Source organism: Amblyomma maculatum, chromosome 9 (assembly GCF_055883805.1).
Source record: "Amblyomma maculatum isolate TAMU_Amacu chromosome 9, ASM5588380v1, whole genome shotgun sequence".
Lineage (NCBI taxonomy): Eukaryota > Metazoa > Arthropoda > Arachnida > Ixodida > Ixodidae > Amblyomma > Amblyomma maculatum.
Genome location: NC_139352.1, coordinates 95,841,343 through 95,863,781, shown reverse-complemented (window position 1 = coordinate 95,863,781; position 22,439 = coordinate 95,841,343). Strand labels below are relative to the sequence as shown.

Here is a 22,439-nt window from a genome sequence, read left to right as displayed (position 1 = left end):
GGAGGACCGGAAGCATAATTATGTCGAATGTGACCCCGATCTCAATATCTGTGCTTAAATACTGAATGCCTTACAAGTGTGGTGGGGAGTCCTTTTTTATCTTCCGTACCAAGACATCCCAAAAATGTCCCCATCCTAACGATTTGAAAAAAAAAAATAACATAATCTATTGTTAACGATTCCTTGCAGATTAGACAGTTCGTTCCCCATGTTAGAAAAGTATACCTTATCTCAAAAACTTCACTGATAAAGTGCCTGGATGCAATTTAAAGAAAAAAGTCTTAGCTCCTGGCGGCACTTGCATTTTGTTAACTTATTTGAGACGTCTCTGTCTGGGCGTGCGCTCTGTAAGGTCCTGTTTAATGGTTCTGGGAAAATATAGTATCAAAGAGTTCGCGGTACGCCTTTATCCGCTGTACACCAACGAAATATTCCATAGAGAAAGACGTTGAAAGAAATCTAACCCTTTCGGCACCCTCCCTGTAATACCTAAAAATCCAACACGCCACTTCTTGGGGTAGACAACAAACTCTGGCAACAGACGCCGCAGCCTAACTTGGCAGACGATGCGAAAGAATGGATCGGACACTTCGCGAAAAACAAAGCTCGGTTGACCAAGTGGAGTAAAAAGAGGAACCCCAGAGATCCACCTTTAACCAGTCGGAACAGGTTCGCCCTTGCTGCAGCGTTCCCATTCCGAAGCCCAATCGAAGACGGCAAACACCTTATGGAGCTTCTGTATGTTTACACACGAACAATGCAGTACTTGTATTACGTACCAAACCTTGCTGATGAAAAAGGACTACAAGCAGTAGCTCTGACAAAAATTGATAAGTTGGCATCTTTCCAGTTCTCCGTACTCTATCCCATATCTTTTTCTTCCGCCCTCTCTAAATATCGCTCGTCTCGGCGACGCGTATACGTACTTGGTCGGGGTCTCTCTCACGGCTACTGGCGCGCGAAGTAGGTAGACCACGCCGAGCTCGTGTAAGACTGATCGTAATTCTCCGTCTCTAGCTTGAGGATGATAACGGCGATGCCAATTACAATGACGATGCAATTAGGGATGATGATCGTCATATAGCGATGCCAATGACACTGCAGTTGCTGATAACAATATCGGTGGTAGTAGCGATGACAGAGTGCATTTAGTTGAGACGACGGTAGCGATAGTGATGATGATGAGTAACAGAAAACGCCATCAAGCCTAACAAAGCTTTCGCTTCGTCGGGTCTAGTAGGTTTCAACCCCAGTATTTCTTTTCTTTTAAGTGTGACTGAGTTCTTTCGTTTTTGAAATTTACCCTAGCAACGACTACAACGTCCACAAGTAAGTATCTCGCATTTACTTGCTAAGGAATGCGTACCTTTTTTTTTCTTTTAAACGTGACTGAGCTTTCTCTTTTTGAAACACCCTCAGCAACGACTACAACGTCCACAAGCAAGTACCCTAAATTTATTTGTCACGAATGTATGCCGTTTTATTCTTTTAAGTGTGACTTTTCATTTTTGAAACTTCACCTCAGCAACGACTACAACATCCACAAGTAAGTACCTCACATTTATATAAGCAACACGTGCTGTTTTTTGTAAATATGACTGAGTTCTTTTTTTGAAATTCACCCTCAGCAACGACTACAACATCCACAAGTAGGTACCTCACATTTACTTCTTAACGAATGCGTACTGTGCTTTTGAGGTGTAACTGCGTTCTTTTTTGTTTTCTTTTGGAAACCTACCCTCAGCAACGACTACAACGTCAACAAGTAAGTCCTAGCAGCGGGCCACATAATACATTCGCACGAGAGTACAGAATTGCAAAAATTCTGCTCTCTACATCTTACGTGAGAGCCAGGATGTGGTTATACTACGACATTCAGCCAGTGAATGCACACACCCTACCGGGGAGCGCAGAGCGATTAGAAAATAGGGTCTTTTTGAACAAATTTTACTTGTTAGGAATGTGTGCCCAGTTCTACCATTAAGTATGATTGAGTTTTCTCTTTTCTTGTTTTGAAACTTACCCTCAGCAACAAGTACAACATCCACAAGTAAGTTCCTCTAGTAATGGGCCACGCTATACATTCCCGCTGGAATTACCAACAATTTTCTTTCCGCACTGAAGTGGCATTTCCCAAGTATGATGAAGAGGTTGTGGCGAACAGCGCAGTTGTATATGTCATCAAAATACTGAAACCCTGTTTGACTGATAATCTACTGGCGGTTTGTAAGCTTAAGGCTTCGGTACTATGTGCCACAATTTCAGAATGCATTAAGACTGAAGTGGTTTTAGTTCTGCCACATGAACTAATTATCGCGATTAACACAAACAGAAGATACACGTAATAAATTTTCTTTCTATGGTAAATACAAATATCCACACTGACAGCCAGTGCAATTGGTTAAATGGAGCCCTCACCCGTCGTGGTATGAAGAGATATATGCTCAAGTTGTGCAGCCTTTGTGCGTCGCACAGTGAGATATTCACAGTCACTGAAACAAAGACGACTAACAATGTTTCCTTACCTAGTGAGTCTAAAAAAGTTTTGGTGGCGGTAACAAAGGCGACTGACTCTTCCCTTCAACAGCGCTAGATTTGTGCATCCCAATACGCGCTACAAAACCAAGCAGGAGAGAAGGTTGGTTGGTGTTGCAGACGTTATATAAAAATATTACATCAGGTAAAGGAAGTACTGGTAGGCACTATTTCAAAGACGCTGAGTAAGCAACCATTGTTCAGAGCTGCACAAGGGTCATCCAAAAACTGGACGATTAATCGCATGCTAGAAATTATTTGTTTTTGCCTGTTTGTCATATGAATTTAGTCCCATTCATGTTTCAGCTGGACGGTTTTTTATGCAATCAGGAAGACCACATTGCTCTAAACCGTGAACTTTGAAGCACGTTTTTCGACGTGATCATCTAGACACTTCAGTTGTGCACCCTGATTTTTACAAGGCGCGTATTCCAAAAATGAAAAGGCTAAGCGATTGCACAATCCCTAAAGGTTTTGCGTTTCGGAACTTACTAATTATTTCTAAAAGGTCTGCATTAGCGACTAAGGCGGAAATATAGTTTTTAAAATGTGAGCGTGGTTTATCACGTAGCAGCATCTTGTGAAAAACTCGCCCTCAAAACTGTCATCCTAATGACATATAATAACGGGACTTTGCAGTGCTTTCAGTTGCTTACTAACGGCGACACCCTACATGGGTAGATTAAGCTGCCTTCCATGACTGATGTCCGCATTATAATTTTTTTGTAATTATATTGTTCCTTTCTTTTTTTTTTTCAAAAATTACCAAGCGCTACTTTTTGCTTCTTCTCAACGATGAATTGCACGTAACTTTAAGTATTTCAAAAGCTGATTTTAATGCTCTTTTTTTCTCGATCGCTTCCCTCGTTTACACTTGTTCATACTCGAACCAGTAGTTTTTAGCCTGCAATTGGTGCCTTCACCTAACCTCTTTACCGAAGGGCCTCTTTGACATTAATCATGTCGTCACTGATATGTGAACGGATATTTTGACGTTTACTTTCAGTTTATCGCCGCGAACTATCACAATCTTCATTTTATTCTGCCAACGGTCCGAGGCATGTGACCTTATAAATTTCCGTGTACCGCACAGAACCGTTCAAGTAATGCCGCGAAGATTTTATGCTATGCTTCTCTATGGCCTGATGTTCGGCTCACGATCGCGTTGCAACTTCAACAACGGAGGCGCCGACCGCCTCTTTTACGTAAGACATGTGGAGTGGAGGACACAACCAGGCCTTGTCATTCTACGTCGCATTCCCTCTACCTGTCCCGTTCCTCACTTCCCCTTTCCTCAGTGCGGTGCAACAGGCCATGGCCATGTTACGACCGACCTCTCCACCTGTCCTCTCTTTGGACTCTACTGTCTATCTCTCTTGACATTCTCATCATGTTTCAGGCTAAACACTTTCTGCACATGGGTCGATGTCTTGGAGATATTTGTTCGTAATTGCGCTTTGTAGGGTAGCCTGAGCTTCGTGCAAACAAGGCACTGGTTCTTCAAATATCGGTGTTGTTTGATATGTTTATTGGGGTTTAACGACCCAAGCGACTCAAGCTATGAGGGGCGCTTAGTGGGTGAGGCGCTCCGGAAATTTCCACCGCATGCGGCTCTTTAACGTGCACTGACATCGCACATCACACGGACGCCCTGAGTTTCGCTATCATCGAAAAGCGGTCACCATGGCCGAGATTCGATCACACATCCTTGGGTTCAGCAAAAAAGTGCCCTATAACCGCTGAGCTACCGCAGCGGATTGTTTCTTAAAATATCTCCAAACAAATTCCCGATTTTAACTTGTCGCATTTTCCGAAGGACACATGCCTCTCGGTACACTTTTTTTTGCTTCGTGTATACGTCCTCGTACAGAACTTCATAGGGGCGTGTTGTTTCACAGAACGTGTGTTGTTTTCACAGAACGGGGAGCGTAACAAGACATTATTATGCCTAGAGTTACTACGATTACTAATGAACCATCTTTTTTTTTCTTTCAGCAACAACTACAACGACAAGTAAGAACCTTGTTGCACTAACTGATGCTTTAGTACTGCTATTTATGAACACGATCTTGCCTATTCTGACAAAAATTCAAAATCAAATATTGCTCATCCTGTGTGATGTCTGGCGGAATTTACTAAAAGCTTTAGGCCATACTATACGTTGCAATAAATTCACTTACCCTGACTTTTATTTCAGCTACTACAACAACTAAACGTAAGGCCCACTGTACATTTACCGCCATTATGTTTTCAGCTACTACAACCACTAAACGTAAGGCCCACTGTACATTTACCGCCATTATGTTTTCCCTGTTTCTGAAACCAATATCGACTATTGCGAGAGAAGTGGGTGTTCTAAACTCTATCTCCAGTTCGAAACTTTGTCGGCAATTTAAGGAACGAAAGAAGTTCCTTTCTCACTTTAGCGTGGAATATAAATCGATACATTTCCGTTTTAGCCACTACAATAACAAAAAGCAATTAACACCAAGCACTAAACAGCCAAAATATGAGATAGAGAAAAGAAGCGAAGAAGACCATATTGAAAGTAACACATAGAAAAGAGCCCAACGAACTAGTATTGAAATTCAACAAGGTTGACGACTGGGCGAGTTGGTAATGATTCATTTTAAACCAGCCAAAAGACGAGACAAAGAAAAGAAGCGAACAAGACTTGTACTAGTCATGTACAAGTCTTGTACTAAACAGCGCAAATATTTGTTTATGAGTGCGTTCTCTACTAACAGTGCGAAGGCAACAGCAAGAAATGGCTTTTTTGCCTGGCTCAAAATCTCTCGGCAACATATATATATATATATATATATATATATATATATATATATATATATATATATATATATATATATATATATATATATATATATATATCCTGTCATCCCTCCTCCTCTTTTCCTTTCATTCATCAGCTACAAAAAAATTAAATCCACAATTAGAATCGCCAAGCACTAAGCGAAAACATTTTGTGCATTTAATGATTTCCACGTTGGATACTGTGACATATGTTGCAACACGAAAAGTCAGTTGGTGTTTGAAGACCAGCTACCATGGTTTATTAGCCTATTCCACTGTTTCGCAATTAATAACAGCATTATGAAGTAAACAGTAAAAGAAAAACTCTAGTTCGTTGCACAGTCACTCAACATATAAAAATACCTGTGAGGTCTTATTCTGTGTTGCCTCAATTTCCGAATCGCTAATCTATACGATCGTAAACTGCGTGAATTTCAGAAACTACGACAACGAGGAGTAAGTACAAATCTCCATAAATAACTACTACAGATCAGAAATCCATGAACGTGATATGAAGTGCCGCTGTGAATACCGCGCCAGCAAAATATCTGTCGCTGTTGGGAAAACTAGCGGCTATTAAGACAACCTCCAGATTTAACTTTTACCCTGATAGCTCGTGTCGCAGAAAAACCGGTGTTGGTGTTGGGGTTGTAACGCGAAAATTAGAAGAAAGTAAATGAACAGTAAATATTTGCAGAAACTCGCGCAACCGAACACGACTCCTTCGCAGTGCGAGGCCAGCACGCAGCCACTACGCCACAGAACCGCATTGCCCTATGGCTGTTAGCTAATGTTTAGGCATGCCGTTGGAATAAAACTAATTACTACGGAAGTAATAGTTTAACGAGTAGCAAATAACATTTCCGCTTTGCTTACCTGCGATGTGGCGCTGCTTCAAGAGAGGGCGCGAGCCGTCGCCATATTCAAAGCCTTACACATCAACCCATCGTCTTCAAAGCACAGGGGTTTAAACGGTTTCGCGTCGAACTCTTGAAAGCGAAGCTTAACCCTTTCATGAATTAAAGACAGTGGATGAAAACTTTTTCTCCCCCACAAATATCTCTCGTGGCCACAAAGACCTCGGAAAAAAATTACTTGAAGTAATCATAAACCCCTTTAACATATTTTTAATGTCCCCATATTGAAGACATCCTGCCGTAAGGTGTTCGAGGTAATCGGCTTATGTACAAAATAAAATAACAAAAGAGGACACTCATTACAGGACACTCATGCCAGAACAGCATAACATACAACAATTTAAAGGCTGGTGAGGGGCCTTGCAGACTCCGTTCATGCGCTGTGGAAGGACACATAGCACTCGGTGTACAGAGGGACGTGACAGCGCCTGCAGAGGTACAGCCTTTATCGAAAGTGTAGAGTCCGGGAAGTCTGCTTCTGAACCGTGTAGCGGCGCTGATTTATCATTAGAGGAGGTCCTTCCCATTGCAGAGTGAAGGACAAAAAATATTTTTACCATCAAGAGATTCGGAACACTGGAAATTCATTACAAGCCACGCGAAGTGCCTCAGAAGCCGACCCCTTGGGCTCTACACTTTTGACAAAGACTGTACCTCGTCTTGCTACGACAGGCAAGACGTCGACAGCAGTTGGCTTACTTCTGGTTACTCCTGCCTAGAAAATGCCGATCAACGTCGCATATTTTCTCCTCAGGCACACTATGGAGAACTCTTCTATATAGAAGCTGGTTTGATTTGTGAGGTTTGACGTCCTAAAGCAACTCGGGCTATGAGAGACGTCGTAGTGGAGGACTCCGGAAACTTCGACCCCCTGGGGTTCTTTAACGTGCACTGAAATCGCACAGGACATGGGCGCCTTGCTTTTCGCCTCCATCGAAAAGCTGCCGCCGAGGCCTTCTATATAGAAGCTGGCGCTGGATGACTGGATGAGCAGCATTGCGCATCGAGCTCTGGACAGGTACAACGCGGTTTATGAGCGCATTGGAAATGCAAATCCTGAACTCAAGTTGGTCCATAAAGCATTCCTTGACTTTGTTTCATCTCCATACTGTCGAGGCGTTCAGAACTACCGCAAGTAGGAGGTGGAAGAGCATTCTGACGTAACCCCTTTTATTCCAGACGTTATTTATGTACCTTGCAATCAAGGAATCAATGATGTCGACACCCCCCATGCGTTTGTTGTAAACTTCCAATTAGTGCGGTCTGGTGACATCAATTACACCACTTTCTTTCCTTTTGTCTTTTTGAACCGTATGCAAACCTGTTTGAAAATACTATTCTAATGTAAAGACTTTACGGCAAAGAGGTAGTTAGTAGGTATGTGCGTTGTGCACGTTGAACCCGTGCTGCGCATAGTCGTTGTCTTTATTGGCGACCCACAACTTGCTGTACTTTCTCGCAGTAGTAGCCCTCGAGCTAGCCCATAAGCCAAAATTTAAAGGTGTGTCCATAGCATGTAGAGGCTCGGTGTCATCACATTCCTTTTCTGGGCTGTTTGAAATGCCAGCATCTCTCTCCCAATCATCCGCTTCAGAGTCGTGATCGGAGTCAAGTTAGAGACCCTAAAGAGCATTGAATTCCTCCCTGGACAGTCCTAGCTTTGAAGAAAAAATCTGGAAACTACACTTTTTTCCATGGTCAATGAAAGTGCGACATTTACACGCAACCAAGTTCCAGCCAAGACAGCCTGCACCGCGCTTGGAAAGCGCGGGAAAATACAGGTGCTTTGAGCCTAGGTCTGGAATTCTGCAAGCGAGTTTTTGTTAAGTGGCTCAATATATGAGGCTGCGCTTTTCATGCATACTATCCCCATTTCAGGACACATGCTTTTTTTTTCATGAATACTAGACACGGCCAAGAAAAAAACGACAACAAAACTGGGTGACATTAAATAGGAGTCGTACTTTGCGCATATATATTTTATATTGGGACAGAGCCACTGCCTCTCGATTTATTCTTTTTGTTTCTTATGAACATCCAATGGCTTCAAGCAAGCCTCTTTCCCATTAAGCCAGGCATTTAAATAAATTACGAGGCAATTAGCGGCCAAAGTCTTTTTCGTTCTTTTTGCTCTGTGCGAGTGATATGCCTTTTTTTTCGTTGTCGTCATTCGCAAGACTGAATGTACTATGTATTCTCGTGAATTGTATTCTTCTGTACCCCCCACTCCTGCCTAAAGCCTGACATTCAGGCTGGCAGTATGCAATAAATAAATAAATCAAGAGGCGAAAGCCTAAGTGCCGCATTCTGCTACGCAACTGGCACGAATCAGAATTATTTAATTATTTAGCCAACAAAATATCTAATTAATTAGTCATTCTGTAGATTATCCCCTAATAATGAATTATTTAGTTAATTATTTTAATTAGTCAATAATTAGTAATTGACCATTGATTGGCATATGACCATATAAGGCACGCATTCGCGCATAGTGTGGTGGCGCTCTCATTGGTCGAGACCTCTATGACGTCACCCCGCCTCGACCAATCAGAGCGCCCGGAAAAGCGGGACACGTTTTGTCCACGACAGCATCAGCCATTAAAGGCATTCGCCTTAACTATCAAAGGCTAGTGTCATCTGTGAAACATATTAGGAAGCTTGACATGTCCTCAGCTGAGGGCTCCATGCGGCTAGGCACACGCTCCCAGCAAGTGAATGTGATTGATTGATTGACTGATTGATTGATTGATTGATTTAGAGGAAGGGAAAGGCGCGGTAACTGTCTCACTTGTTGTCTGTGGACACCTCAACCGCGCCGTAAGGGAAGGAAGGAAGGAAGGTGGGAGTGAAGGTGGAAAGAGAGAAAGAGGAGCCGTAGGAGGCGAAACGAAGAGGCATCCGTGTGCTGTGCGATGTCAGCGCACGTTAAAACATTCCCAGGTGGTCGAAATTACTCCGTATGTGTCCTCATGTGAGGCCCATATGCATGAGAGGGTTAAGCGTCCTTCAGTTTTTTTTTTTTTTTTTTTTGCAATACTCGGGATTTCAATACATATGCGACCATGACTTTATTTTGGAAACTATCACTGTGGGGTATCGCACTGGAAACAAATTTGAATACGAATTTTTATCCGGAACTGAACCCTTGTATTTTTCCTCCTGGAGCCGAACCCAAACCGGAAGTATCCCCAGAGACCGTCTTGAACTGATTGGAAACACGGTTCAGCCTGACTTTTGATCAACCACGGTATACGTTTTTCATACAAAACAAGAGGTCTTAGCAGCCAATGAGGGCGATGGCAGGCAGTCAAAAATGGCATCTGTTGTACGAGATAACAAATTGGTAGAGGGGCGACTAACCGTTTTTCACGACGCGTATTTGCCTAACACAAAAACACTTTCAGAACTCTACCAAAAAAAAAAAAGTCTGCAGCTTATTAACCTCCCGTTTTCACTTAATTGTAGTCTAATTCCTATAAATATGCACCACATGCTAGTACCATCTTCTCTATATACCATTTGTACCACGCATATGGGAAACAAAGGCGCGCCGACGAAGTGGCATTTTCTTTCAAAAGCATTCATTCTCACTAGCAGCAACACAAAGCAAACGGAGCATTAATCGGCCAGTTTTGTTATATAATTCGAGAAGTTTTGTTGCAGACGGTCTAAATAAGCACACATGGGCGGTCTTGCGCCAGTAGTCAGCGAAAAACAAAATCATAGGTGGTTCCGACCGAACATTACTTTGCGTAGCTGTCGATATGCTGCTTTTAGCTTACTTTACCAGCATTCACTGGGAAAATATATCATTGCGGAATGATGCGTGTTCTAGTGAACCTGTATCAGCTGTCATATCTGCCATTCCATTCTTATTTTCGAGATTACTGTCCCACACCTAACCCGTTTATTTCTTTCCATCAAGCATCAAGAAGAAAGACCATACAAAATTTCGAACAGAGTCATATCCGCGTTATCACCCCTGCTGTGAAAGTGAGGCCGCAGCGACAGTTATTTATTTTATCTCAAAGGCCCCGAGCACGGGGCATTCATAAGGGTTAACAAGACAGTTACAAGATGGTGGTCTCGATTTTTTTCTGGAATTGGATGGAATTGATAAGGCGCACGGCTTCAAGTTGTAAATCATTCCAGTCCCGAGACGATTTTACAATCAATAATCGGAGCTGAGCAGTACTTGGAGACAGAAGCTCGATGGCTCCCTTGGTGACCAATACGTGGCATAATTCCTTCTCTTACAGACATGTGATAAAAATTATGGAAAAGGCACATTCGAGGTATTTTCGTCACGCTGCGATGTTAGCGAAGGAGGCTCTGCACTTTAAGGCATACGTCGTGGCAAACTACGAGTAATCGGAATAAATAACACGGATAGACAGATGAGCATGGCCCCGTATTGTTAAAGCGAATTCTCATATATGACAGAATGTTTGATGCGTTAATAACTGAATAAATGAGTAGCAAAACGAAAATTAGCAATACTCAGCAAGAGTCGTGATACTTGATGGCCGCGTTAAAGTAGCCGATCAAATTATGCCCAGATATTTACAGGTAGAAGCAAAAGTTGCTTAAGAGCCCAGATGAACGTATGCAGAACAAATTCGATATTGCCTTCGATGTAAAGTGATCAGATATTTTTTTTAATGGGCATTAACCAATGTTTGCATTAAATTTTGATTCGGTTAGGTTCTTACTGAGGGACGTAGGCGTCAGTGATAGCTTACAGAGGAAGTGTAATGTTATTGCGGTATGGTGATGTGAACAAATGAACTTAACCGACAAAGATCAGAAGTTGCTTGTGAAATCAGAAGAGATTGTTGGTGAAAAGGACCGATGTGAAATAATTAAAACAAGGACGACGCATCTAGAAGTCTATTCAAGGCAAGCTATCTCGGACCTCAGCTTTGTCAGGCAACCATGGAATATTGTAATATAAGCTACTATTATGGAACTATTGAGACATCAGCTCTGAGGTAACCATGAAATATTGTAATATAAGTTACTGTTCTGGAATTATTGAAGGGAAAGGTCCAAATTTTTAGTGAACACCAAAATGTTTCCCTCAAAACATGTCCTCATTTCACTTCGAATAGCAATGAGACTGCCATTGAGCACCAATAGCGAGCGCTTTTGACGAATGCAAAATTAAAAATAGCGAAAACAGAGAGCCTTCTGAGAGGAGATCGACGTATACTTTGATTGTTGAAGTGGAATTTCTATATACACGAACAAATTAACTTCATAGAAAGCTCTAGTTTGAAAAACATTGTTTTCCAAAATTTACGAAAATGGCCAGCCATAGGCTCTTTGCAGTAACCTTGCCATGTCAAATAGATTCTGCATTACAAATCTATTCCGCCTAGTGACTCGTATTTAAAGTTCGCGAGCTGCCTGCACGGACTACGTACAAGGAGCACGAGCAACAACTCGAAGACATCGACGAGTAGCGGCGTTAGAATGGTCATGTTTAACGCGATTGTCAAGGGCCTTCTGCAGAAAATCCGTTACCGCTGTGGATGCAAAATCGAGCGTTTCTCGGGCAGGTGGTAACTTGCAGGCGAGACGGCTGGGTCGTGGTTGGTTGCCGGGATGCGTAACGTAGATAACACGTGACATCTAATTGTCAGCTGTCAACTCGGCTAGCTCATGTAGTGTGGGAGATTAGAAGGGAAATCGAATCTCGGATCTCGAAGAAGGCACACGAGGAAAATCCTGGGCATTACTTTGGCAGATGACATGGCAGAGCAGTAATTGGTTGTCATGTTATCTGACGTCACGAGACTACGTGAAATGGTCGAGTTTCTTAAAGGAGCTGCCAACCTGTGCAGCTCCTGTGATATGAAAGTCGAATCGTCCGTGACCCTGACAGACACGCTACCCCTAGGTCCCGCAGCGACTTTCGTATCACAGCCCTTCAATACTACCAGTTGCGAAACTTCCAAGGGCTCACGTATCAAAGAACGGCGGTTCTGACTAGTCAAATTTTGAGTGTATACGGATAGGGGTGGCGCCTGCGGCTATTAAAGAAAACTGCGTCAATGTTGCAAGCTTCCAGATCTTTGACAAATACGTGGCCACCTGGCAAATTATATCAGCTGAAGAGATGCAGTACAAAAATATTAAGCATTACGGCCGTATATATGTAAGATGCCCAACGATAGAAGACTTCATGCTGAAGCATAAACGATAATTAAATTTTAATTACGATGAACTCATTACGGTAATTAATTATTCACTACAGTTTCTTCAGCGCGATTATACTCGACGTAACCTATCCAACAATATATGACAATGTTGTAGCGGCTAGAGCTTCCACATTATTCTATACGTGAAGCCCGCCCAAATAGAACACATTTACAACGCAACAAGCTATCTCACTTTCTGCGTTCTCTTTCCAGGAACGCCAGTAACCACGACCCGTAAGTATATGCATCGGTCTTGTCTAAAATTATGCAATTTTTAAGCGTGTCAGGTTCATTTTCATTTGTATGTAGACAAGAAAAGATGTACGCAAGCAAAAGAGCTACTTGTCACCGTACTCCTACACTGGAAGAACCTCTCAGTGGTGATCGAAGAAAGCTGCCGGAAAGAAACAGTGGATTGAAGTCTCTTTACACTGTTTTCGTGAGTTGCGCAAGAATCTTCACTGTTCTATACGTCCGCAGAGCGCCCTATACCGCCACACACGCTGGTGTGCACGCTCGGCCCGAAGGCGGACGAGGCGACTTTGTTTCCGGAAGACGGCCTGTGCGACTACACCGTCTTGGAGGAGATCCACGTGCAGAAGGCAGCGGATTTGGGGGAGCCCTACCCGCCGGCCCTGCGGCACGTCATGGACATCGCTAACAAACACAGGAAGACCGAGTACGGCGTCGGCTTCGAGAAGTGAGTGAAACTCCAAATCGAATTTATTCTGCATTCCATACAAATAAATGCAGGGCACAGCTTGACAGGACTTATGTGCCCTTACAAATTGTTTGCATACAGTGCAGCAAAAAGTGCCATCACATAAAACGCTGAAATGGTTCTGACATAATTATTGCAGTCCAAGCAACAAGGCGCATAATATGTACATAAACACAATAAGGTGTAGAATTTCCTAGGAACATTATCAATGTTTACCCAAGCATGTGCTAGCCAGGACGCACATTTAAAAAGAAGTCAGTAGATGCTCTTTTATTTCCGGTGGTTTCATATCTAAATTTACACCTTTTGAGTTGAGCTCATTCAGAAATCTGATTATGCGATCTTCTATGCTGTTCCATGCCATGACACATCATAGAAAATGGAACTAACCGTGAGTCTTGGTTGTGCATAGAGTATTGCATGCCATGATGTCGGTTTAGATTAAACAGAGACAAAAAAGCTTTATTATTGAACTTCAGGCATGTCTTTTATAGTGTTATCAATCGGTAGCTATATGATTTTCCGAAAGGTAACACACTGAACACGTGAAAAAAAGGCAGTGGTGCATTTCCCGCAAGCTGGCAGAGAGCTGAAGTAACTGTATTCTATAGTTTCTTCTGATGTTGTATTCAAGACTAAATAACAGTAATCTGTTTGCGATGAAAACAGGCAATTATATAGAAGTAACTTAACTTTTGTAGGTAGGACATGCCGGAAGTTGCGCAGTAGCCCAACAACGTTGGCTAACTTAGAAAGAACCCCAGGTGGTCGAACTTTCCGGAGTCCTCCACTACGGCGTCTCTCATAGCCTGAGTCGCATTGGGACGTTAAACCCCGCAAACCAAACCAAACCTAACTTAGAAAGCATATGCTTCACATGTGAAATCCACACCAAATGTGTGTGTGTGTGTTTTTTTAAGATGTTTCCGGCACAAGAGCAATCTTGTCTTTAGCAATGCACGGGACGAAGCTACAACTTGTATGTTTTTGGGCAGCAGTAATGAGGGCGACTTTCGTCTTGTTAGTGTTAATAGTTAGTGAGTTCGCTTCATTTGTACAACTTCTCACAGTGGCGTTGGCTGCAAGGTGAAGGTTATTAAAGAAACTTGCACGTAAAGAATGCCTTTGGCGATTCTTTTTTTTTTTTCCTGTTCAAAACTCAACAAGAAATTATGTTCTTGTGGGTCACTCCTCTCCTAAACTCGGTGTATAGTCTAAAAGTTCTCAGTTCAAGGGTGGTGTAGACGGAAGTGTCCGCAGGAAACGTTCACAGGAAATGTCCACACGAACTCAAATAAACGGGAATCGAACCGCTATCCTTCAGTCCTAAGCCGAGCGCTAAAACCACTACTCCAATCCGAGCTCGTGAGGAACCGATCGTAAGTCTCCTTGTCTACAGTGATGGTGCTAGTAGCGATGACAGATAATATTAATGATGATAGTAGCGATGATGATGACGCTGCAATCATTGAAAAGGATGGCAGTGGCGATGACAATGACGGTGCATTTAGTTGATAATGATCATAGTAACGATAGTGATGATCAGGACGGTAGGGATGACAATGACGATGCACTTAGAAAACACTCTCCTGTAAAGGTGCATTCTCCCCTTTCGCTCTTAAGCGTATACTGCGTATACTTAACCGCAGTGCTGTAGTTTTTTCCGCAATGTAATTTTCACGACCATCGCCCGTTGAGAAGAACCATACCCCGAAATTGATATATTTTACGGGTCACCCTGCGCTGGTGATAAGTTACTGAGGCGGACGTGGAGCACGGGGTTCGCAAGCCTTTCGCGGCAACTGAGCTGGCTCGTGCCGGTTTAGTTCCCTGCCTTCAGCTTGATGTCATGTATGCATATATGCGCCTGCATGATGGGTCGTGGGAACTTTTGCTGCACTGGAGGAGGGGGGGGGGGAGTAAAAAATTCTTCAACGGCAACAACGGACGCGATCTACCATTCATTTCATAGCGATAAGGGTCTTCGCTACTTGTAGTAAAAAGTTGTTCGCCGCGCCGACAGCAAGCAAGTCTACATGTTCTGAAACCACTGCGCCAGAGCGTTATGAAAACTGCGTGACCATAGAGAAGCTTTCGATCTCAATCAGGCTGCGTTAAGCAGACGCTTGAATGCATGTTCTCTATGTCCTGCACAATCGTTAGAGTTCAACCGCCCATCGAAGCAGCCAGCTGAATTAGATGTCAAGAGAAAGCGCGCTGCGGTAAATTCCGAAAAATGCTCAAATAGATTGTCAGTTCAGTGAGCATATTGGCCGCATGAAAACAATGCAACGCGGGCGTTAATATAATAGCCATTCCGCTCTGAGCCACGTGCTCAGAGCACTGCGAACTGTCTGCACAGTCCAGTTTATTAAAGCGTGTCTAATTATATACATCACCATTCATGCGCACGCCTGGGATTTGTATATTTTGGCTTTGTTTTCCCTCTTACACTGTGCAAACAAATATAGGTGGCAGCTCGTTAAAGATCCCCAGGGGCTGAAAATTAATCTGCCGCCCTCTACTATTGCGCGCTTAGCAGCCCTGGTGTAGCTTGTACGAGCTAAAGAATAGCCTGATAATTTGTATTGCTGCTCGAATTTCGGTGCTACGCGTGATCAGAACAGCGGCCTAACCATGACTGCCGATGCTGCACTGTGGGTGCATACCATCGTTTGGACAATTCCGCTTGAGAGATTGATGTCCGCAAAGTATGCGAAGACTCGCCGACAGCGGTAAATGACGGATTTACGCGACTGTGTGGGTCGAGCTAGCTGAAGGTTCGCTTCAGATCCGTTTGCTTGTGACGTTTCGAAAAAGAAAAATGCGTAAGACTTGTATAAAAGCAAACTGAGCGTTAAGGACAAAAAAAAAAAAAGAACGTGCACACGAAGCCGCAGAGCTAAGCGCAGAGCTAGTCCCGCGTGAGAAACTACTAGCTGATCCCTGACGCACTGAGCCGTAACTGCTACCAGACCATGAAGAAGCCAAATACAAGATAAGCAAACAGCTCATTTTGGGCCTTTTTCTACGATCTAACTGCGGGATTCACTTATCACCTCTCCACAAGAACTAAATATCTGGTAGCAACTTCCCAGTGACCTCGTATCGTGATCCCAGTGAAGAAAAAAAAAAAAAAAACACCGGGGCACTTAAGTCTTTTACGTGCTGCTAATAAGTATCATTAGGGTCTACCGTTTCACTTCCGTTGCGTGTTTTCTTAATCTATGTGTATAGATAACCGCTAGCTCGGTTAGCGCGCGGTTTTATCAGTTTGACATGGCTTTTGCGTGCTTTAGATTTGGGTTTTGAATTTACTCCAAGTTGTGGCCTAATTAGTAACATACTGTCAATCACATTTATCTAATTAACGGCTATTAAGTAAGAACTACAATTATACCAGTTTCCATTGGGCAAACAGGATCACTTTTAGCTGCATTAAAAGTGCTCTCGCGAGTTTCGGCGCCTACCAGTGGTTGAACAGGAGCAGTAGCGTTGGGTTCTATTGGCAGAGGAGGCCCGCTTCTGGGGTCCCGAGAGCAGCCGAGAGCAGTCCTCGGTGCTCCGTCGCCAGCGGCGGAGTACAGGGAGAACGGATGAAGTCACGTGACATTTTTGACGTCACTTCTGGTTATTCGCCCGGAGCCCGGGCAGGACGGTCGAGAAAAATGGCGGAAGACGGCAGCGGTGGCGTTCGGCTACAGTGTTGTTCGGCTGGCGGATACGGGCAACGCGAACGCGGGAAAAGTTTGATCCATGATGGAAAATAACGCGAAAGTACACGAAGGACGGAAGGAAGTAAGACACGGACAAGCGCTAACTCGCAACTGCAGGGTTTATTGCTGAAGCACGCAATAAATACAGGTCACATGAAAAAAATAATAGAAAAAACAAAAGGAGAGAGAAGAGAGAGAGAGAAGCAGCCTTCTAAATGGGAAGCTAGGTCATAACATAGGCAGTAACACACAGTAACACGTGTGTTACTGTGTGTTACTGCCATATTAAAAAATGTCAAAATTTGTGTGTCAGCGAGCCGTCGGTTAATTTGGTAGATTGCGAATTTGATTTCTTAGCCTGTACTTTACATTGACTTTACTTATCTATACTAAGGTGTATCTTCCTTTTTTTTTTTTCCACCCCAGCAGTGAGTGGCACGTGTTACTGTGTGTCACTTCCTATGTTATGACCTAGCTTCCCATTTAGGAGGCTGCTTCTCTCTCTCTCTTCTCTCTCCTTTTGTTTTTTCTGTTATTTTTTTCATGTGACCTGTATTTATTGCGTGCTTCAGCAATAAACCCTGCAGTTGCGAGTTAGCGCTTGTCCGTGTCTTACTTCCTTCCGTCCTTCGTGTACTTTCGCGCAATTTTCAATCATGAATGTTAACCAACTCGCCCAACTTTCGGCATTACTTAAAAGTTTGATCCCATGACACCTGACGTCACGTGCTCCCCCTCGCTACGCTGCTCTCCGAGCAGCTTGAATGTTCCATTGGGGAGACGAGAACGCGCGTCCCCAGTGCTCTCGTGCGCTGCTCTGGCTGCTCGCTTCTCTTGCTCCTGTTCGCCCGATGGAAACCGGTGTTAGTGTAGTGCAGTTGTACTCGATATAAGCTACCTGGCGATATACATATGTTGTAGTGTAAAGTTAAATTTAGTCATGTTTAACTAACTAATGGTAAAATTAATATAAATTTATTTCAGTGCAATTGTACTCGTAATAAACTATCCAACAATGTATGACTTAATTTTGCTGCTTAAAATTTGACTCAATCCCAATTAACTAATTGACAGCAGTTAATTGAGACCTAAAATTAGTAAAGAGCAATTATACTCCACACAAGCTATCCAATGTCGAACACGTGTGGCTGTTATACTATACATAAGCTAAACAGGCGCTGCAGACGCCTTCTGTACGCACATTCCATACGTGGTGCACATGAGCCCAGTAATGTTCAGCATTAATAAACACTCTATGAAGGCGGCACCCTCACTTTGTTTCTCTAGTTATGCATAACTCGTTTTCGTGTATATCAAGGTAAAGAGCAATATTTGAGTATCTTAGATGACGATAAATGTCAACTAGCGCGTCACTAATCATATACTGCCATAGTACTGACGTTGTATCCAGAATCCCCCAACATGGCGGTAACGCGCGCCATCGGCGCAAAGGGGCGCCAGTTTTGCAGGTATACAAGGCCATGAAATGCCCAGAGTAGCAGAATATAAATATCTGGGGGTATGGGTAAACGAAGGATTGGCATACATTGGAAAGCATGAGCAATCACTTAAGGCCAAAGGGCGAAGGAATACCGGGATAATGAAGCATAGGGCATTGTGGGGATACAAGAGGTACGAGGTATTGAGGGGTATTTGGAAAGGAATTATGGTGCCCGGACCTACTTTCGGAAATGCGGTTTTGTGCCTAAAATCAGAGGTACAGTCGAAATCAGAAATAAATCGGAGAGCCGTTGGCCGATTAGCACTAGGTGCCCACGGCAAAACCACAAATGACGCGATACAGGAAGATATGGGCTGGGCATCTTTCGGAGTACGGGAAGCTCAGAGTAAAATATTATATGAGGAACGCCTGAGGAAATTGAACAGTAACAGATGGGCAGCTAAGGTATTTATGTACCTGTACTTAAAAAGCGTTGACTCACAATGGAGGAAAAGAACTAGGAAACTAACTAGTAAGTATGCTAGTCACAAGAACGTAGAAATAAAGAGCATTAAGCAACAGGTGAAAAACACAGAAGGTAAAAATTGGATAAATAATATAATATTATATAGAAGCTGACGTTGAGAGATTTTATGCGGACCTACAATGCCTTTTAGACCGCACCCCATCATCAGACGTCGTTTTTCTCATAGGAGACTGGAATGCTAAGGTAGGGAGTGAAGAAATATCCGGAATTACAGGCAAGTTCGGTCTTGGTGAGCCAAACGAAGCTGGGCAGAGGCTAGTAGAGTTTTGTCAAGAAAACAACCTGACCATAGCGAATACTCATTTTCAACAGCACAAGAGGCGCCTGTACACATGGACTTCGCCGGACGGTCTGTACAGGAATCAGATCGATTATATTATTTGCCGACAGAGATGGAGAAGCGCTATACAAGCAGTAAAAACAAGGCCTGGGGCCGATTGTGGCACCGATCATCAGCTTCTTGTTGCCAAGATTAAGCTTCGATTGAGGAAAACGCAGAAAACTAGAAGGCCTTTCAGGTATAATCTGGATCAAGTTCCATTAGAATATGCTGTGGAAGTGAGGAATCGATTTCAAGAATTAGATCTAGAAGACAAAGAGCCCGAAGAGATGTGGACTGATGTTCGTGATATAATACAAGAAGTTGCTACTAAGGTAGTTCCAAAGCAAAAGAAATGCAAGAAAGCAAACTGGTTATCTGAAGAGGCTTTGCAAATAGCTGAGGAAAGGAGGATGGCAAAAGTTATGGGGGAAAGAGAAAGATACAAGGTTCTCAATGCGGATTTTCAGAAAATAGCAAGGAGAGATAAGAATGCCTTCCTGAACATACAGTGCCAAGCAGTTGAGGACAACAGCCAATTAAGGAACACAAGAGCTCTGTATAAGACAATCAAAGATATCAAAGGAAGCTTCTGTGCTAAGATGGGCGTGATAAAGGACAAACAAGGCAAGGACCTCACTGAAGCCGCAGAGATAAAGAAGAGGTGGCAGGAATACACAGAAGAACTGTACAAGAAGGACCCGAATGTGCAAACCCAACATAAGACGGTTGTGATCACTGATCTCGAGCTGGGCATCCTGAAGAGTGAAGTTGAATGGGCCTTAGCCAGCCTTGCTAAGAACAAAGCTAGCGGAATTGATGGCATTCCAGCTGAGTTGCTTCAAAACCTCAACCATGACGCTGTTAACATTCTGCATACATTATGTCAGAAGATTTGGACAACCCTGCAGTGGCCACAGGATTGGAGGAGGTCATTTTACATCCCCATTCCAAAGAAAGGCAGTGCCAAAGATTGTTTCAACTACCGCACGATCGCGCTTATTTCGCATGCTAGCAAGGTGATGTTGAAAATCCTCCAAGGTAGGCTGCAGCAGTATGTGGATCGGGAGCTTCCGGACGTGCAAGCTGGGTTTCGCAAGGGCAGAGGAACTAGAGACCAAGTTGCCAACCTTCGCTGGATCATGGAAAAAGCAAGAGAGTTCCAGAAACCCATCTACTTCTGCTTTATTGATTATGCGAAAGCGTTTGACTGCGTAGATCACAGCAGATTGTGGCAAGCTCTCCAAGAGATGGGAGTTCCAATTCACCTCATCTGTCTCCTCAGGAACATGTATGAAGGGCAAGAGGCCACAGTCAGAACTGGGCATGGTCTTACTGATTGGTTTCCGATTGAGAAAGGAGTGAGGCAAGGCTGCATACTGTCGCCCTGCCTATTTAACCTATATGCAGAGTGCATCATGAGGAAGGCTGGTCTGGACGAGTCTTCAGCTGGAGTGAAGATTGCTGGAAAACGTATCAACAACCTTAGATATGCGGATGATACCACTTTAATGGCAGAAAGTGAAGCGAAACTCAAGAGACTTCTGATGCGCGTACAAGAAGAGAGTGAGAAGTTTGGGCTTAAGCTGAACATTAAAAAGACAAAGATCATGGCGTCTTGCCCTATCAAGTCCTGGAGCATCAAGGGACAAGAAGTGGAAGCTGTGACAGATTTTCTCTTCTTGGGCTCCAAGATTACCTCGGAAGGAGACTGCAGCCATGAAATTAGGAGACGCCTGATTCTGGGAAAGAGAGCAATGGTTAGCCTTGACCGCCTAGTAAAGAGCAGAGACATTAGTCTGCGAACCAAGATCCGTATAACTCGTGCTATGGTCTTTCCAGTTGTGATGTATGGATGCGAGAGTTGGACTGTGAATAAGGCTGACCGCCGAAGAATTGACGCGTTTGAATTGTGGTGCTGGCGAAGACTCTTGAGAGTTCCTTGGACTGCCAGAAGATCAAATCAGTCAATATTGTCGACCATAAACCCTGACTGCTCATTGGAGGGTCAAATTCTAAAGTTAAAGCTCAGCTACTTTGGTCATCTGGTGAGAAGAGAGGAGTCGCTGGAGAAAGATTTGATGTTGGGAAAGGTTGAGGGTCGCCGGAGAAGGGGTAGGCAGTGAACGCGATGGTTAGATGGCATCCTCGAGGCACTGCAGATGAAGTTATCTGATGTTAGGAAGATAGTGAGAGACCGGAAAGCGTGGCGTGACATGGTCAATAGGGTCACGAAGAGTCGGACACGACTGAACGACTGAACTGAACTGAACTGAGAAACCAAAATTTAATAAAACGAATGATGGTTTAGTTAACTAATCTAAATCAATAATTAAGATATAGGGAGAAAAACGAGCTTGATAGCTACTGCTACCACCCTGTTTCAAAGGGGACGCTCCTATATTCTATCCATCCATCCATCCATCCATCCATCCATCCATCCATCCATCCATGTGCAGGCATGGATAGAAAGTGATAATTTACTGGACTTTCACACTTATTTCTCTCATTCCTAAACCTGGTAAGCCTCCTGTCCTTTCAAATCTCCGGCCCATTTCTCTGACTTCCTGTGTCGGCAAGACGATCGAATGAATGGCGCTCTCTAGGCTTAGTAGGCATTTGGAGGTTTCGAACTCGCTCCCTCATACCCTCATTGGTTTTCGTTCCCACGTATCTCACAGGACCTTTTCCTCATACTTCAGCATACTTTCTTCCCCTGTGGTAGCTCTCAGCTTCACGCCCTGGTCACAGTCGATGTCCGCAAGGCATTCGATTCCGTCTCCCATGCACCGTTCATCCCCTGGCCAAGATCCTTGGAGGGCGGGTCGAGACTGTCTCTTCGCGCCACCATCAGCAAATATTCCAATGCTACTCGCTTAGACCGCAAGCTCTACCCCGACCCTCATCCTAATCTTTCCGTTCGGAAGGCTCATATCCTTCGGCAAATACAGTTGAATACACTCATAACCCCTGCACGGCTATATCTCTACAAATTCCGTCGTGATCCATCATGCCCCAACTGCCCTTCCCCTTATGCCAACCTTTCACACTGCCTATTTTCATGTCCGGTTGCATAGCAATCGGGATTCTTTCTCACCTCCTCCCATACTATCTGGACCTGGGTGGACTGGCTTGGTGCTGAGGGTGAAGAACATCGCCTGTTCATCCAGCAGGTCATCGATGTATTAGGCGCCTAAGTGTTGCGCCTCAATAAAGTATTTTACTACTA

General features: G+C 43.7%; 1 pseudogene; it reads left to right on the top strand.

The window, feature by feature from the left end:
* The window catches only part of LOC146179788 (uncharacterized), a 148,009-nt pseudogene extending 134,839 nt beyond the window's left edge, over positions 1 to 13,170 (top strand).
* The last annotated feature ends 9,269 nt before the right edge of the window (positions 13,171 to 22,439 follow it).